The sequence below is a fragment of the Coenobita brevimanus genome, chromosome 33, assembly GCF_032717465.1.
Source record: "Coenobita brevimanus isolate Jiangsu-jjx chromosome 33, ASM3271746v2, whole genome shotgun sequence".
Lineage (NCBI taxonomy): Eukaryota > Metazoa > Arthropoda > Malacostraca > Decapoda > Coenobitidae > Coenobita > Coenobita brevimanus.
In genome coordinates this window covers 42107479-42127593 of record NC_136986.1, presented here as the reverse complement: position 1 = coordinate 42127593, position 20115 = coordinate 42107479, and positions in this window count along the sequence as shown.

The window sequence follows — 20115 nt, the reverse complement described above, 5'->3', positions numbered from 1 at the left end:
TAGAGTACTGTATGTTTTGGATAGTTCGACCGGGAGGAGAAATCACAAATCCATACTTATGTAGGCGATACCGAAACTGCTTTGTGCTGTTCTGTGAGATGGAGTAATAACTAGCTTATATTGTGTACATGTTTGATATTCCTCTGCAGTACATTTTTCACCCGTTACTGTTTATAAATGCTTGTAAAACAGGTATATGAGGGAGGGGGGGGGGTGAGTTGGGGGGAGGGTAGTCAAATGGTGGGTGACAGAGTGACTTGGAGGCGTTTGTCTGCGGCCACCCTTTGCGGGATTAGGGCGTCGGGCTATAGATAGATAGATAGATAGAAAACAGCATTGATTACATGAGCTTTTACGTCGACTGCCTCAATATTTCTTAGTAAAAATTTTGTTTCTTGATGCAAACTCCCGCTTTGTAGTACCTCCCCCCTCCCTTTAGTGAGATTCTGCTGGCTATGCCCCTGTGTGTTATCATTGTGTACTTTTACCACTTTTGGCAGTGCTTAAAGATTTACCCATTCAGTACGGTGTTCTGTTTACTTCCCTTTTTTTTGTGTGTGTTTTTTTTTTACGATGAATAATGGAAGAAAAAACGGAGTATATAAAGAAAATCCATACATCACTTTTTTTTTTTTTTTTTTAACTCAGGAAAGACTTGGAAAATATATGGGATAGATAGACATTCATAGACCCCGTTCAATACGACAGGTGATTTCAGAGTTGCTTTAATTCCTTTGTAGGCATTGAAAATAAATGAAAACAAAACGTCACCGTACTGAAAGGGTTAAGGTATATTAAGAGAGGGAATTATCACTTCAGGTGGATGTTGGTAAGTACAAATACCGGTAATTTTCTACTTCAGTGAATATTAAAATTACGTGTTGGTTACCCAGTAGATTTAATTTTGTGTTTGTATTATTATTTTGAAGATGAGTTACATTAGGCTCGTTATATTTGATAGATGGTTTTATGGGGTTAAATGCCAATCCTAATTAATTAACCTGCAAAGCTTTAGTGTACATGTATATAGCTTCTTGTGCAGTTCCCGACGTGTGTGTGTGTGTGTGTGCTCACCTCGTATTTGCATTTTGCCGATGTGACCTCTTGCAGAAATATGGCAAAAATAGCTTCTCAGAGTTTTAGTTGTTTAAGCGACTCTGGGAAGTCCACTGTCCAGATTTCAGTGTAGAGTGAATAGTTACAAACCAAATTCCTCACTAATTATTATTATTATTATTATTACTGAGGGTGGTGCAAGTGAGTGAAAAGCCTAAATTCGCATTTCACTTCTTTCGTATGTAACTTTCTTTATTCTATGACTTTCGAATGTGAATTAGAGACCGGGAACTTGCGTGTATCTTCCTTCGTTGATGGGAGGTGACTGAAACCCCCCCATCCTGTCACCCCCTCTTTATAAACACCTTGCCAACGCCCATCTAATGACTTAAGTACAATATATGGGTCAATCGCCGCCTTATTTTCCTTCCCTGTTTACTTATGCATATCATTAACCCGTAGACAACCATAGGCTACTCATTTTACTCTAACTTGGCCTAAAATTGCCATCTCTCCATCTTGATTTTTGAGTTGTAGGAAGAGTAATACAGGAATATGGTGCTTGTCACGAAGAAGTGCAGTGGAAAGAATGTAGAGCCTATATTAATGCTAGAATATGGTGCTTGTCACGAAGAAGTGCTGTGGAAAGAATATATAGCCTAGATGAATGGTAGAAAATGGTGCAAGTCACGAAGAAGTGCTGTGGAAAGACTAGAGCGTGGATTAATGCTAGAATATAGTACAAGTCACGAAGAAGTGCTTTGGAAAAAATGTAGGGCCGTAGTATTTGTCTTTGCCTCTGAGCTACGTGAAATAAGTTGTAATAGGACGGGAATTTGGGCCATGTTAAGGTAAAATGAGTATAGACGGAGATTTTCCTTTTTTCAGTATTTCACGTAGATCAGTGGCAGAAAAAATAATGTTACGGCTCTGCATCCTACTCATAGCACCTCTTCGTGACTAGCATCATATTCTAGCATTAATCTAAGCTCTACATCCCTCCCATAGCACTTCTCCGTGACTAGCATCATGTTCTAGCATTAATCTAGGCCCTACATTCCTTTCATAGCTCTTCTTCGTGACTAGCATCATATTCTAGCATTAATCTAGGCTCTACATTTCTCCCATAGCACCTCTTCGTGACTAGCATCATATTCTAGCATCATTTAGGCTCTACATTCCTTTCATAGCACTTCTTCGTGACTAGCATCATATTCTAGCATTAATCTAGGCTCTACATTCCTTTCATAGCACTTCTTCGTGACTAGCATCATATTCTAGCATTAATCTAGGCTCTACATTCCTTTCATAGCACTTCTTCGTGACTAGCATCATATTCTAGCATTACTCTAGGCTCTACATTCCTTTCATAGCACTTCTTCGTGACTAGCATCATATTCTAGTATTAATATATTGCTGTAGCTCAATATTCAAGATGGAGAGAAGAAAGATTTATGCCTAGTTAAAGTGAGTAGGGTATAGATATTAAAAAGACATAAATAATACAGAAGAGAATTTAAAGATACCGATAATGAGTGGAGATATAAGAGAGGTGTATGTGAGTTGGAGGGAGGGCAGCCAAAGGACAGGGAGAGGTGGAGGCGATTTGTTTGTGGCCACCCACCACTTGATTAAGGCGTCTTGGTATAGATAGATTGTGCAAAATAAATCCTTAAGATGCTATGAAGTTTCTCTCTCTCTCTCTCTCTCTCTCTCTCTCTCTCTCCAGACGATATTCTTCAGCTTAGGCTGTCTGTCTATCTATCTGTCTGTCTATCTATGTCTCTAACTATAAATAACATTCAGACCAGTATTAATATTCATCATGAATAAATCGGTAAGGAAAAAAATGGTTTACTAGCACCTCTTCCTTACTGATTTATTTTGGGTATCAGACCCAAACGTTAACTTGTATATTTCATTTAGCGATATATTTTACATCAGTTAAAAAAAAAAATGTATTTAGGCGTAATGTCCTGGATAAGTCGCTAAATGATTGGCGTTAAGACATGCGACCACGAGGGCCTGGGTTTGTAGTGATAATTACCTTCCTGAGTAGAACGGAAGCTGCCATTACTGTATCCCGTTACTGGGCCAGGTTGCGTAACACCGTCTTGTAAGTGATTTAGTTTACCTTGTTACCCCTATCTATTTTCTTTAAGTGATTTAGTTTGCCTTGCTACCCTTATGTATTTTCTTTAAGTGATTTAGTTTGCCTTGTTACCCTTATGTATTTTCTTTAAGTGATTTAGGTTGCCTTGTTGCCCTTGTATATTTTCTTTAAGTGATTTAGGTTGCCTTGTTACCCTTATATATTTTCTTTAAGTGATTTATTTTACCTTGTTACACGTATATATCTTCTTTAAGTGATTTAGTTTGCTTTCTTACCCTTATCTATTTTCTATAAGCGATTTAGTTTGCCTTGTTACCCGGATATATTTTCTTTAAGCGATTTATTTTACCTTGTTACACGTATATACCTTCTTGTTATGTTACTAGTAAAGAAAAATGTTAAATAACCAACTGGATTTTCATTTTTTTAATTTCCCGTAGGTCAGTGGCAGGAAAAGACAATTCTACGGCTCTACGTCGTTACCACAGCACTTCTTCGTGACTAGCATTGAATTCTAGTGTTAATTTCTTGTTACAGCTCAGCATTCAAGGTGAGATGGTAGCTGTATGTCTAGTTGAAGTGAACAGAGTATAGTAAAAAATAGATAAATAATCTATCAGAAGTAAAATAATAATAATAATAATAACAACAATAGTGATAATAATAATAATAATAATAATAATAATAATAATAATAATATTGATAATAATAATAATAATAATAATAATAAACTCCTCTTTTTACTCTAAATTGGCCTAAAATTTTCATCTCTCCATCGTGAATGCTGAGTTGTAACAAAGATTAACACTACGATGCTAGTCACCAAGAAGTGCTATGGGAAGGATGTAGAGCCGTAGCATTGTCTTTTTCAGTCGCTCGGCTTCGTGAAATAAGCTGGATAAGGACGAAAATCTGGGCCAAGTCAAGGTGAAAAAGGTATAACAGAGGAAAATATTAAGTTTAAAGTGAAATTAACCGCTTAGGAGAAGGAATTAAGAATCTCGTGTGTCATTGGCTGGTATATCGTCGGTTAAGGAAGCTCCCTAACACCTCTTCCTTAACTATTTATTTTTGGTTATGGCTGGTTAATATCCTTTTGTACGTTATCTATGCAGAGTATGGCGATGTTTGCAGGGTTTATATAGCACAGAACGGGGCAGTAAAGTGTAATAAACAAATTAAATCGCTTAGGGAAAGGTGTAAGGGAACTACCTCAGCCGAAGAGAATATGGACCATTATCAACACGAAAGGTGACATCGTTTAAACACAGCAGGATAGTAGTGTAATAAAACAGAGTAAATCGCATAAAGAAAGGTGTTAGAGAATGTCCTCAACTGAAAGAATGCGTAACCTTTTAAATAAAACAGGACAGTAAAGTGTAATAAAGTGTAATAAACAAAATAAATCGCTTAGGGAAGGGTGTTAGGGAGCTTCCTTAGCTGACGAGAATACCAGCAAGTGACACAGGAGATTTCTTAGCTCCTTTTCCCAGGTGATTTATTCCACATTGAACTCGAAAGGCGTCACCGTTTATACTGAATCACTTGGGTCTCGCTCATACATAATTCCAGAGTAGGTTATACCGGAAGGGGGGTCATTATATCACTTATATTGTGTTGTGTACTTACCTAATTAGCTTAACAGTACTCTGATTCTCTCTCTCTCTCTCTCTCTCTCTCTCTCTCTCTCTCTCTCTCTCTCTCTCTCTCTCTCTCTCTCTCTCTCTCTCTCTCTCTCTCTCTCACTCTGAAAGGGGTGTTTTTTAATTTCTTCACTGTGACGTCTTTGCCACTCCTCACCTCGTAGGGAATGGACAGTATGCACCTCGGGCTGTTGTATACGTGAAACCTGGGAACAACTTTTAACTCTGGCATTAGAGAGTTGCACAGAAAAAGGATGAGAGTTTGCAGATTACTTCATTCTTACCTAAGCATACTGTAGTCATTTTCCAAAGCTTGATCGAAATTGGATAATAACCTGGTTGATTTAGTTAGGTCAGCGTCTGGCTTAGCTCTGTGATCTTGATCTTTGACCCATTATTGAAAAACACGCGCGGGCGCGCTTCGCTAAACACATATAGCACCCACTCTGGCTGCACGAGACGCGGGTGTACAAAACAGAAAAAAAAAAAGTAAAAAACGATAAAGAAGGGAAAGTAAAATGAAAGGCGAGAGAAAGGTTAGTACCCTTAGTCTTCCTCTTCCTTCTCTCATCATTACCTCTCCATCAGATCAGCGTCTTTTGTTTCTCTCTCTCGCCTCTCCATTATAGAAAGCGCGTTCCGCCAGTCGTACAATTGCCATCATCAGGAAGTGGTTGGCGGAAGAAATTATGTGCTTGTAAGTTTTATAATTCTGATAATTGCTTTTGTTCTGCATGACGTTAGGATGTGTTAACGGATTTTGCGTGTTTCGTAATGTTTTGGTGTAACGTGACGCGCCGGGAAGAAAGAATGTGTGTGTTGTATCGTCCTTAGGGGCACGGACCCGCTCAACCCCCCCCCCCTTGGATGCGCCCGTTTTTATTTTTATTATTATTATTATTATTATTTTTTATTTTATTTTTTTTTTTTGACGTGGTGTGGTTACGGATTTTTTTTCATGTTTTCATTTTTTGATGCATAATTGTCGTCATATATTCCTTGTAGCCTCCACCTTTGCTAAATTTTCGTCTGTTATTAACTGATAAACTAGGAGGAGGAGGAAGAGGAAGAAGAGGAGGTGGAGGTGGTGATGGTGGAGGAGAAAGAGAAGAGGATAAGCAGGAGGAGGAAAAGAAGGGGAGGAGGAAGAAGAGAAGGAGGAGGAGGAGGAACAAGAAGAAGAATGATGATGATTATGATGATGATGATGAGGAGGAGGAGAAGGAGAGGAGGAGGAGGAGGAGGAGAAAGAAGAGTGGTGATGATAATGATGATGATGATGATGATAAGAAGGGGAGGAGGAGGAAGAAGAATGATGATGATGATGATGATGATGTAGGGTAAAGAAAAATCCATCTTTATTTTGACAAACTTTATTATTTACATTGAGCATAACTTTAGTCTGGCTACCAACATGTCTTATATCCGTACAGCTATTCTCTCTCTCTCTCTCTCTCTCTCTCTCTCTCTCTCTCTGTCCATTACAAGCTTTAAAAATCAGCGTAAAAATTTCCAGTCTTGTCAGCACTTTCACAATTTTTAAAGGGCCCGTCCACACCAGATGCCTGCTGGTGTGGGCGCGAGTTCTTCATCATTGTAACACATAGAAGTTCACTCCCGCGCCCGCCCACGCCCACACCAGCAAGAATTTGGTGTGGACGCGGCCTTACCCATATGAGTGGCCCTACTGGACGCGGGCGGGTGCGGGAAGGAGGTTCTACAGGTAACAATAATGCGAATACTCGCCCGCAGTCGCCCGCATCTGGTATGGTCGCGACCATAATTTTAACAGTACAAACCAAAGGGGTAAATACTACTGCACCTAACGAGCCAATTTAATAGTTGATCTAAACCACCTCCTAGCCTTGACCTCTAATTGGCTAAGGTAATTTTCCTCTCTCTTAATTGGTAGTTCATTTATTTTAACTCGTGTATGGTCTGTTCAACTTAACCTGGCCCAAATTGCCATCTCATCTTGATTACTAGGATATAGCTTGATATTAACGCTAAATTATGGTGCTTGTCACGAAGAAATGCTACTGAAAGGATGTGGAGCCGTAGTATTGTATTATTCTGCCACTGAGCTACGGGAAATAAGCTGAAGAAAGACGAAAATATATGCCAATTAAAGTGAACAAACTATTAGTGGATTTTTTCGTCCTTTTGAAGCTTTTTTTCAGTAGCTCAGAGGCAGGATAGGAAGATACTGCGACTCAACATCCTTTCCATAGCACTTCTTCGTGACTAGCACCCTATTGTAGCGTTCATCTCATGTCACAACTCAGCGTTCAAGATGAAGAAATGGCAGTTTTTACGCCAAGTTAAAGTGAATGGGGTTTACAATTGATTCCTAAATAGCACTTCCCTTCACACTAGTCTGGCGATATCTTGTGTGTTGTGGGAACGGCTGAGTCTGCTGGTGTGGGCGTGGGTGGTAGTGGGAGTAAACGAATAGATGCCGGATAGACACTGATAACAATATGACTGAACTATCCCCGCAACAAGCAATCGCCCGACGGAAGGGATGGCTGGGTCTCCTGGTGTGGGCGTGGTTGTGGGAGTAGATGAATAGAAATTGCCAGAGTGAAAGAGTAGCGTTATATATGGACTACCCCTGTATGTATATATTCGTAAATTTCACACTTACTTTCTATGGTCTGTTTATTCCTCCTGGCAAAGATCCCTAACCCCTTTCAGCTCAGTTAATGGCCAGGTGTAGTCAGATTGGAGGGTTGATTAGTAACCAAGGAGAATCATACCTAACAAAGATCCCTAACCCCTTTCAGCTCAGTTAATGGCCAGGTGTAGTCAGATTGGAAGGTTGATTAATTAGGAACCAAGGAGATTCATACCTGACAAAGATCCATAACTCCTTCCAGGTCAGTTAATGGCCAGGTGTAGTCAGAGAGGAAGGTTGAATAGTTAGTAACCAAGGAGACTCATTCTTACTCTAACCATGACGAAGATTCTTAACCCCTTCCAGCTCAGTGAATGGCAAGATGTAGGCAGATTGGAGGACTGATTTTACTAGTAACCAAGGAGACTCATTCCTGCCTCATAACTAAAACTTGAATTTCACACATACACAACTTACTATTAAAGTTGTGGAATTAGCCCAGTTCCCTTAGATGAAAGCAAGCGAACCATAGGAATTATTAGACTAAGAAAGAAAATATTGAAAAGAAAATGATAATTCAGGAGATGTTATAAAAATACTCATCCAGCCAACAGACCACTGAGTTCCCATTTGTCACACCGTAATGAGTGATGGGCGAGAGGTAGGGTGTTGGAAGGGACGGGGTATCGAATCCTCCTCGTCTCACTGATACCTGCTTGCTGCCTGGTCCAAATTCCTGTGCAGCGTGTAGGCCTCCTCTTGTGGATACCCGGTACCTGTAGGGCTGTAGGCAGGCGCTGATGCCGAATACCCGCTGCGGAGGGAGGGCAATTTAAGGAGTTTGTATAAGTATTGGATATAACTAATGGTGTGTGTGTGTGTGTGTGTGTGTGTGTGTGTGTGTGTGTGTGTGTGTGTGTGTGTGTGTGTGTGTGTGTTTCCATTCTCCTTTTTAAACGTACCCATTCAACTGAAATAAAGGGAAAGTGATTTAGGTTGGTGGTGGTGATGGTGATGATGGTGTGAGTAAGGGAGGGTGGGTGCGTGTCGAGGGAAGAGTTCGTTACTGAGTAGGGACACAAACGCCGGGAGGTCATAGTCAAGCCACCCCTCACTGGATACCGCGTCAGGCAATAGATAGATACATAAATAGATGAGGATAATATTAATGGCTAATGATGATGATGATGATAGCGATAACTGATGTAATATTTTAACGTGTGGCGTATATGTGTGCGTGTATGTATTTATTTGCACATGTATGTACGTAAATATGTAGGTAGGTAGCTAGGTAAGTAAGTAGGTTTGTAGGTAGGTAGCAGCAAAAATGTGTGTATGTAATGTATGCCTGTGTGTATGTGGGTAGGTGGGTATGTATGTATGTACTATTATGTATATAAACCAGATACACACACACACACACACACACACACACACACACACACTCTCTCTCTCTCTCTCTCTCTCTCTCTCTCTCTCTCTCTCTCTCTCTCACCTGGGGGCAGTGTATCCATAGGTGTCAACATCGGAGGACGCTGCCTTGCCAAACCCAAACACGAGATGCCCCAAAAATGCCAGGCCCCCCGCGATGATCAGGAAAATACCAATGGACTCGAGACCAATGCTGAGGGCGTTATCTGGGATCATGATAGGGCCAAAGGGCTTCAGTATGGCGTCCTCGCTCTCGGTCTCGCTCGGGGGGGCCTCCGTGCTGGCCTCGTCCTCCTCCTCGGCCCCCCTCGCTTCATGTAGGGTCGCCAGCAGAAGCAGACTGGCAGCGAGATAGGCTGTGTGAGAAAATTGAAGTTGTTGAGAAATGAGAAATAGAGAGAGAGAGAGAGAGAGAGAGAGAATGGGAAACGTAAGGTAGAGAAAAAGATGGGAGAGGTAGAGGAGGGAAAGGGGAAAGGAGACAGGTAAAAATCACGTACCTAAGAGACAAAGAGAAAAGAGAAAGAGCCAGGCAGAGAGAGAGAGAGAGAGAGAGAGAGACAGACAGACAGAGAAACAAGAGCTCTACCGGTATAAGACAGATTCGTAGCCAGACTAAAGTTATGCTCGATGTAAATATTAAAGTTGTTGTTTTAGCGCCAGGGTCATCAAAATATTATAAAGTTGATATTTTTTCCGGCAGTCCACCATCGTCCTTTCAGGGGATAGGGAGGGAGTTAAAGGACGTTTTCATAAGAGCAGTAAAGCAGTGCCATCACATAATGCGTTCCTTTCTACCATTAAAGAAGAGATGTGGGAGAAAGGAACAGTAAATAAGTAAATAAAATTGTGAAAGAATTGGTGTGTGTGTGTGTGTCTTTATTTGTTTGTTTGTGTGTAGCTCTGTTGTTTGAAAGCTACAAGAGTCGAAAATGTAAAGGTGAAGGCAGACGCCATGAGGCCACTGCATCCACCAGGTCAGCACAATCTTCTCCCTTAGGTGTTACCCAAGGTGTCAGTTTACCCACCAACCCACAAAGGGGGCATGAACACCTGTATGACGCCACCTGCCATAATACACCAACACAGTACACAGTTAGGCACATAAATGAGACGGTTCACGTTTGTTCCTAAACTGAAAGTAAAAATAAATAATCAACTGGATTTTATAATGCCTCTGTAGCTACCTTGTTGTTCTAGGTTACTTAACACTACTGGTATAGTCACTTGACGTCTTTGTATATGTGAACGATTTATTTTTGCCGGGGGAAATTCAAGATGTAATTAAGTTCATATGTGTGATGTGTAAATATTAACCCAGTGAACAGTACCGTAAGTCCTCAGGTCGTTGGTGGATGAAAGTGTGTGTGTTGAAATTTTTGCTCATTTGAACGGTTCTTTTTTCTGGTGGCAAGATGTAGTTAAGTTCATACGTGTAATGTGAAAATATGAACCCACTGAACAGTACCGTAGGTCTTCATGTCGTTGGTGGATGAAGGTGTGTGTGTGGCGGTCACCTCTGGGTCAGGACAAGCACTGAGCCCTTCACCCCCCCTCTAGTCCTATATATAACGTTCCCTCCCCTTGTGTGTGTGTGTGTGTGTGTGTGTGTGTGTGTCTGTGCGTGTGTTAGGCCTGCTTGCTTGTCCCTACGCCTGTGTTTGTGGGTCAAGGCAGGATATGGGCGCCTGAAGGGGGGATGGTGGAGGGGGGAGTGGATGCTTGTGTCTGCCTACCTACAGCTTTCCTCTCTCTCTCTCTCTCTCTCTCTCTCTCACTCTCATGGTCATCTGAAGGGGGGATGGTGGAGGGGGGGTAGATGCTTGTGTCTGCTTTCCTACAACTTTCCTTTCTCTCTCTCTCTCTCTCTCTTTCTCTCGACAGGACAGGACAGGTGAGGCAGGACAGGACAGGTGTGGCAGGATAGGACAGGTGAGGCAGTACAGGACAGGTGAGGCAGGACAGGACAGGTGAGGCAGGAGAGGACAGGTGAGGCAGGAGAGGACAGGTGAGGCAGGAGAGGACAGGTGAGGCAGGACAGGACAGGTGAGGTAGGACAGGACAGGTGAGGCAGGACAGGACAGGTGAGATAGGACAGGACAGGTGAGGCAGGACAGGACAGGTGAGGCAGGACAGGACAGGTGAGGCAGGACAGGACAGGTGAGGCAGGACAGGGCAGATGAGGCAGGACAGGACAGGTGAGGCAGGACAGGACAGGTGAGGCAGGACAGGACAGGTGAGGCAGGACAGGACAGGTGAGGCAGGACAGGACAGGTGAGGCAGAGCAGGGCAGATGAGGCAGGACAGGACAGGTGAGGCAGGACCCTAATTTGCCCTTGACCTTCAAATTTCAGGTATGTAGGTAGGTAAGAATCTCTCTCTCTCTCACTCTCTCTCTCTCTCTCTCTCCATTATTATTATTATTATTATTATTATTATTACTGTTATTTGTATTATTATTGTTGCCATTGGTGGTGGTGTTGGTCGTGGTTTTGTTATTATATTATTATTATTATTATTATTATCCTCCTCCTCCTCATCATCATCATCAAAAGACCATATTCTTTCTCAAACCTTTATTTACAAACAATATTCATTAAATAAATATATACATAGAAATTAAAGAAATGGATTTGTACATTGAGTCGAAAATTAAAAGCCGGGTGTGTGGAGTCAGGTGTTTGAGGTGTTTAGGAGACAGGCGTGTGATTAGACAGGTGTGTGGAGAGTCAGGTGTATGGAGAGGTGTGTGTGGAGTCAGGTGTGACAGGTATGGAGAGTCAGGTGTGTAATTAGGCAGGTATGGAGAGTCAGGTGTGTGATTAGGCAGGTATGGAGAGTCAGGTGTGTGATTAGGAGAGTCAGGTGTGTTATTAGACATGTATGGAGAGTCAGGTGTGTGATTAGGAAGGTATGGAGGGTTAGGTGTGTGAATAGACAGGTACGAAGAGTCAGGTGTGTGATTAGACAGGTATGGAGAGTCAGATGTGTGATTAGACAGGTATGGAGAGTCAGGTGTGTGATTAGGTAGGTATGGAGAGTTAGGTGTTTGATTAGGCAGGTATGGAGAGTCAGGTATGTGGAGAGGCGTGTATGGAGAGTCAGGTGTGTGATTAGGCAGGTACAGAGAGTCAGGTATGTGAAGTCAGGTGTATTATTAGATGTATAGAACCAGGTGTGTGAAGATCCAGAAATAGCAAGAGGTGATGTGTGAAGTTAGGTGAAGTCATGTGTGTAGTTAGATAGGTGTATCGTCAGGTGTTTAATTAGCCATGAGTGGAGTCAGGTGTGCGAAGTTAGTTATAAGAAGACAGGTATAAGATAGTGGTGTAATGACTCAAAGATGCCGATTGTACCTATGTTAGAAGTCAGGCGTGTTGTGAGGAGATCAAGTGCACTAATTACAGGTATAGGAGTCAGGTGTTTATAAGCCAGGTGTGATGTCAGGTGTAGGAAGAATGAGGTGTGTAAGAGTGACGTAATGACTCAAAAATGCCGGACATGGTGTGCTAGAAGTGAGGTATGTAGTGAGACGGTCAGGTGCATCTATTACAGGTGGGCCGGGAGTCAGGTGTGTCGGGAGCCTGGTGTGTGGATCGGCTACTCGAATTTGGCCGCAGCTTTCTCCAAAATGCGATGCACTGTCTCGTAAGTGCTGTGGTGGGGAGAGAGATAAATTAGTTACATTAGATAATTGCTGTTGCCATTATAAAGAAAGAGGAGGCAGCAGACAAGTTTACGCCATGCCACACTCTTACAAAATTATTGTTAGAAAAAAAGTAGCCAACAACTTACGAGTCTCCCAAGGTTCAGGGAGAACATACATCATCATCGATGATGATCGGTGATGTCAACAAGCGATGATGATAATCATCATCACTGTCAGATTTAACCGGTGACCACTGACGATGATGATGATGTCATGTTAAAAAGGTTAAATCCGAGTAAACGTGAGTTAGAGAACAACGACTCAACGAAAACCAATCTTTGCCTGACCTTGTCAGAATGAAGTTGTATTAACGAAGGTCACGATTGCGTTCATCCCCTGCAGGAGAGTGAGGACCAGGGGAAATAATGAAACTCATTATTGACACATTCTGAACTCACCTAGCGATGAGGGTGTAGGTGATGACGTAGGAGTAGGAGGTGATGTGTTTGAGTGACCACAGGAGTATAAGTACACTGAAGATCACTACAGCAGTTATCCACAGCAGGAGGATCAGGACCAAAGAGGAGGATTGGAACCAAAGAGGAAGACTCAGTGAAAATTTGTTCTCCAACTCACCTTGCGACGGGTGCGTAGATGTTGTCATCTTGTGGCTGCAGGAGTGTAGTGCCATGAAGCTCACTACAACAGTTACCCCCACCAGGAAGATCAGGGGCAAAGAGGAGGATCAGAACCAAGGAGGAACGCAATCGGACTCACCTTGCGACGGGCTCGTAGGAGGTAGTGTCTTCGCGTGGCGCCAGGAGAGTAGTAACAGCGAAAGCCACGACAGCAACCACCCCCAGCAGGAGAATCAGGGTCAGGGTGGAGGCGCCGATGGTCACACTGGTATTGCTGTCCTGGGGGTAGAAGAACAGGCGGCCGTCCTCCCTCAGCGCCTCCTTCGTCCCCTGCTCTGCGTTCGCCTTCTGTGTCTCCGACTGTACCTCGGTCGTCCTCGGGTCTCGCTTGGTGGCACTGGTGAGGGCGAGACCAGCCAGGAGGACGAGGACAATGATACCTGTACGAAACAAGTGCTTTTAGTTCAGGAATTAAAAAGTGGAGATTCAGTGCAGCGAAACATGAAACTTAAAACTGACACGAAGGGAAGGTGACGACGAAACAGCCTTGAATCGAGAGCCACAAATATAAATAAGGCAGGATGGAGGACGATGACGATGATACCTGTACGAAACAAATGCTTTTAGTCCAGGAATAACACATTAAATATTCAAATCAGCAAAACCTGAAATTTGGGACTGTCATGAATGGGATGGGACAACGAGAAGACAGGTATACATGTTGCTGTTTGCTTTCCTTCTTCTTCTTCTCCTCGTCCTCGTCCTCCTCCTCCTCGTCCTCCTCCTCCTCCTCCTCCTCCTCCTCCTCCTCCTTCTCCTCCTCCTTCTCCTCCTCCTTCTCCTCGTCCTCCTCGTCGTCCTCCTCCCTTCAAGCAGCCTCGAAAGGACCATAAGGTATGTTGCTGTTTGCTTTCCTTTGTAAACCTTTGTAATCTCCTCCTCCTCCTCCTCCTCTTCCGTCCTCCTCCTCCTCCTTCCCTACCACCTCCTCCTCCTCCTCCTAATGGTGTAATTACGTGTTAATGATACGTAATTTATTCTCCCCATAGAAGGTGTAATCTTGGTTTTCTTCCTGGATGCGTCTAAGAGAGTGAGTGGGAAAGAGAGCGAGACGAGGTGTGTGTGTGTGTGTGTGTGTGTGTGTGTGTGTGTGTGTGTGTGTGTGTGTGTGTGTGTGTGTGTTTCTCTCTCTCTCTCTCTTTCTCTTGCCAAAAGATGGAACACAGAACTGTATAGCAGAATGCATGCTCTCCACTAAATTTTTTTCTCTGATTAAGTGGGCTGGAGAGAGAGAGAGAGAGAGAGAGAGAGAGAGAGAAAGAAAGAAAGAGAGAGAGAGAGAGAGAAACATAACTTTATCCTCGATAATTTACTTTGCATGGTGTAACTGACAAAAAAAAAAAAAAAAAAAAAAAAAAAAAAAAGTGCCAAGGCACAGCAAACCCGTCCCCGGCAATCATTTTAGTGCTGACGCATAAACACAACAGGATATCTAGTCAAAGATGTCACAGATCATATTTGGAGTAAATCGAGTAAAAATTGACGATTTTATGCCTATTTGAAATTTTAGGCCCAACTCATCTGACATTGATTCCCCTACCGCCAACTGGGGGGCGACCCCCCTGATGTAATGAGGCATGTTATAGGATGCAGATTTGAAAGATGCATTTTTAGGTTTTGGTTTCATGTCAGTATGACGAATTTGAACAGAGTTATGGTCTGGGCCTTGGCCAAATTTGGCTCAAAATTTAATCAGGTGATCAGAAGGTCATAGCCCATCATCCCTGTAATTTTAGTCAAAATGACACCTGCAGTTTTCGCGTAAAGTTGTTAACAGACAGGTATTTCAGTTGTAGGTGCGAAGATACTAACAGACTAGGCTTATATGTCGTGGCTGGGGATAAATGCTTAGTGTGTGTGTGCTGCCTAATTCTTAGCTTCGTGATAGGTTTGGGGTAATAGTGGCACCAGAACAGCACTGTGTATATTCTGAGTGCGGTCTCCCATAGCAGGCAGATAAATAAAAATAGATAGATAGATAGATCGATAGATAGAGAGACGTGACTGTTCGTACCGTTGGGAGTCATGGTGTAAGGTGAGGTGGGTGGTAGTGGTGGTGGTGGTGGTGCTGACAAAGAGGACTGAGTGATGTGCAACAGGAGCTGCCTCTGTCTTAAATACTACCCCTCCGTGACAGATGCATACCGCGAAACTCCATAGCGAGGGAGAGAGGGGGGAGGATAGGGGAAGGGAAGGGGGTGGGGGAGAGGGGAAGGAAGGATAGGGGAAGGGGAGGGGGGAGGAAAGCTATGGGAAGGGGAGGAGGAGGAATAGCAAGGGGGGAGAGGGGAGGGGAATGAAGGATAGGAGGAAAAGGAAGGGGAAAGGGGAGCAGATTTGTGAAGATTGACGGAAAGAAGGGGAGGAGGAGGGGAAGGGAGGAAAGATTGGGGAAGGGAAATGGTGAGTAAGAAGAGAAGCCAAGGATAAACAGGGGAGGGGGAGAAGGGAGGAAGAAGGGAAAGGAAGAAGAGAAAAGAGTAGGGAGGAGGTGGAAACAGAAGGGAAGGGAACAAGAGACAGGAGGGAAGGAGGGGGAAAAAGTGAGGGAAAGAATAGGCAGGGGAAGAGAGAAAGGGGAAGAAGAGGGAGAGGAAGGATAGACGGAGGAGGGGAGGAAGCGGAAGAAGAGAGGAAGGGAAGGGTAGGCAGGGAAAGAGGAAGGGAAGGAAGGGGAAGAAAAAGGAAAGACGGAGGGGAATTGAGGGTGGGATTATTTAGGATTGGGATGGTGAGTGGAGGGAAAAAGAAGAAGAAAGAGGAGGAAGAAAAGAAGGAGGAGGAGGAGGAGAAGAAGAAGGAGGAGGAGGAGGAGAAGAAGGAGGAGGAGGAGGAGAAAAAGGAGGAGGAGGAAGAGGAAAAGAAGAAGAAGGAGGAGGAGGAGAAGGGAAAGAAGAAGACGAGGAGGAGGAGAAGAAGAAAGTGAATGGAAAGGGGAAGGAATGGAGAAAGAACGGAGGAGGCGGATGAGAGAGAGAGAGAGAGAGAGAGAGAAGACCCTAGAAAGTGGATATGGGGAGGGGGCAAGAAGGGGGAGGGGGAGGGGGAAGGAAAAAAGGGAAAATCACTAAATTATGGAAAGTGACGCAAAAAAAAAAAAAAAAGCTTGGGAAAGGGACCAGAAGGCTTATGTGAGAGAGAGAGAGAGAGAATTATGCTCTATTTTTGTTAGCTTATGATTTCGTAACACACTTTCCCTGGCTATTTATTTTCCTTTTTTACACTTTCTCCTCCACTCCCAGACGTTTTGTTTATTTTATTATTATTGATATTATTATTATTATTATTATTATTATTATTATTATTAGGCTTTGTCTGTCTGTCCGTGGTTGTGTCTATCAGTCAGTATATTTATCTATCTAAAATATATGTTCTCTCTCTCTCTCTCTCTCTCTCTCTCTCTCTCTCTCTCTCTCTCTCTCTCTAATTCAATATGGTGCAATCCAATATGCAAAATTTTTAAAAAAGTGTAATAAGCAAAATAAATAGCTTAGGAAGAGGCGTTACGGAGCTTCCTATGAAAGCTATAATACAACTTTTCATCTCACGTATTATAGTGTGTACAGAATTCAAGGGGAAAGGTTAGACCAAGAATAAGATCGAGTGAGATTGAGGTGGGTGGAGGTAGATAGATAGATAGATAGATACGTAGTTGGATGGATGAATGGATATAGATATGTGTTTATTGATAAATACATGAAGGTTGATATAAATTGTGTGTGTGTGTGTGTGTGTGTGTGTGTGTGTGTGTGTGTGTATTCTTTCACAAACAGACAGACAGAATGATTTTGAGCAAGCAGGCAAAACCACAGACAAATGAGGCGAAAACTAAATACCCATTTATTAGAGAGAGAGAGAGAGAGAGTTAAGAAATGGAAGTGATATACAAAGTGAGATGAAGGCAAGAGTAATGCTTGTTATTGTTGTTGTTGATGGTTGTGTGTTTGTTTTTGTTACAGTTCTTGTGTTATTATTATTATTATTATTATGATGATGATGATGATGATGATGATTAATACTGCTACCCCTCTCCTCCTCCTCCTCGAACTACTACTACTGTTATTATGATGATGGTGATGGTTACTACAACTACTACTACTACTACCACTACTACTACTACTACTACTACTACTACCACTACTACTACTACTATTACTACTGCTACCACTACTACTACTTCTACTTCTACTAGTACCACCACTTCTACAACAACTACTACTACTACTGCTACTACTACAACTATTATTATTATTATTATCATTATAAGTAAAACCTTACTTCTTGATATTTTTTTTATTATGCTTTTAATTCTTGTTTCGTATTTTACGTCTTTTATTATTTTATTTCGTTTTTTCGTTCGTATTCTTGAAACATTGGTTGAATTAAATGTGTGTGTGTGTGTGTGTGTGTGTGTGTGTGTGTGTGTGAGTTTGTGGTTGTGTGTGGATTTCACTTATAACCTACACAGTTTGCATAAATATCTCATTTAGTTTCCCCTCACACACACACACACACACACACACACACACACACACACACACACACACACACACACACACACACACACACTGACGCATAAATACACATACACGCATATATACTGTACATTAGGAACAGATAGTCATACACACACACACACGTACATGTACACCAATTTACGTACATCTGTAGACCTTTTTAATGTTTCTCTTACCGCCACAGACCCACCTGTTTGGTTTACAAGGGAAACTTAGCCACACACACACACACACACACACACACACACACACACACACACACCTGTTCTCCCCTTAATTAGACCGTGTGCCACTTTTAAAACATTCAGGACAGGTGTGTGTGTGTGTGTGTGTGTGTGTGTGTGTGTGTGTGTGTGTGTGTGTGTGTGTGTGTGTGTGTCTGTCTGTCTGTGTCTGTGTGTGTGTGTGTGTGTGTGTGTGTATCAGTCTGTGTCCGTATTTACTTGTCTATCTATTTTTGTCTATCTACTCAGCTGTCAGTCTTTATATCTTTCTTTATCTATATCTGTTTTTCTCTGTCATTCTGCACATATATTTATTTAATTTTTTTACTTCTATATCTGTCCGTGTATATGTGTAATCGTTTGCGTGTAGTATAATATTAGTGATGGTTGTGGTGGTGATGATTTACTGGTGGTGGTGTTGGTGGTGATGTTGATAGTGGTTGTGATGTATTGAGGATAGTGTTTATGTTGATAGTTGCAAAGTTGATGGAAGTGGTTTACCTCTTTTCAGTATAAACCACAAAGATATGCGATTAATGTGTTTTGTCATACTGCATCATCATCATCATCATCATCATCATCTTATCCTGCATTTACGATGGGATTGTTGCGGCCCAGGCTCATCTGAAACATGAACCCAATGTGATTCAGGTTTAAATTGACCTCCTTACCATCCTGCTCCATTTGTACATTCTTGCAGTCATCTCGTATCATACTATAATCTTGTACCGATAGAGCCAGGGTTGGAGCTGCACAGTACTGTATATAGAAATCCTGTCTCCACCCTGTCCCTTAAAACTAGGATGGTAGACAGCAGAGGGCAACTTCAGCCAGCAGTCTACCATGTTCACATCTACAGTAGTTGAGTCATTGGTCACATCAACTAATATTTACAGGAAAAGAAAGTAGGATCCATTACCCTAAGGAAAACATTGAAGCAAAATTTATTAAGTGCCCAGGAAAATGGTCCATACATCCATGCACTCATCATTCATGGCTTTGATTTTCTTCAACCATCCCACAGGCTGTTACAATCACACTTACTGTTGATTCATCTTGTAACCATTATTTTGAAGTATTTGTTGGAAGAGGGAGGAAATTAATGCTCGTTTGTCTATATCGTTTATAAAGGCTTCAACATGCTTGCATGCATCGGCCCCAGTCATCCAATGGTGGCTTTCCATGCTGCTTGACCTCTGGCAGCCCCCCTATTCAGTCCAGTATCCCTGAGGTCACACTATGGCTTTTTTTTTTTTTTTTCTACAACCCTACCCTCCAATGTTTAAATTTTCACTCTCTATACCCAGTTGTCAAGTGAAAATGCAGTAAAATAACCATATATCCAGTTGCCAGTTCACTAAAATGCATTGTTCATATTGCACTGTTTTGATTTAACAGAAGTACTAAGTGGGAACGTTGTTCACTAGTAAAAATGTTTGAATACAGCAGTTTATTAGTAATGGAAACTGAAAATGGGGCAAGAGATAGTACCTTTTATCAGATGATGGAGTTCAAACATAGGAAGAAATGAAAAAATACAGTATATGGAAGGTTAAAGCAATATAAGATACTGCATCAGTCCTACAGTAAGACCTTGTGCAATGTTTTTACAGTTGTACTACACCTTTTTGCAAATTAAGGTAGCTATAGTGGCGTCAGGGTATTCGTTGACCTCTTGTGATGACCAGTATACTGTAAAAACATATGGCAGTTGCGGTTCTAGAGAGTTTAAGAATGGAAAATGTGTAAACCATGCAGCCAGGCCTGTGCAGTCATTCATGCACTTTTATCTTCCACTGTGACACTGCTGTATGTATGCCAGAGTATGGGAGGAAAAGAATATCTTGGGGTTGCTGCACCTTTCCCTGTATCTTCAACCCAAATACTGCAAATTGAGCTTATACTGTACTATATTGTTCTGTTTATAACTAAGTAACATGGAGTACAGTACTGAAAAGAGATACTAGTATGAAAAGAACACATCCTTGTGTAGATAATACTGTACCTAAACACATCCTACATATAAAGGAAGGCATGGCATTGTCTGTATATACTATACTTTCCGGATGAATGAGCACTGTATACAGTTGATGCAAAACTAATAAATGTAATGGCAACCTGAAACAGAGTTACAATACGAAAGAGAGGAAATAGAATAATCATACAC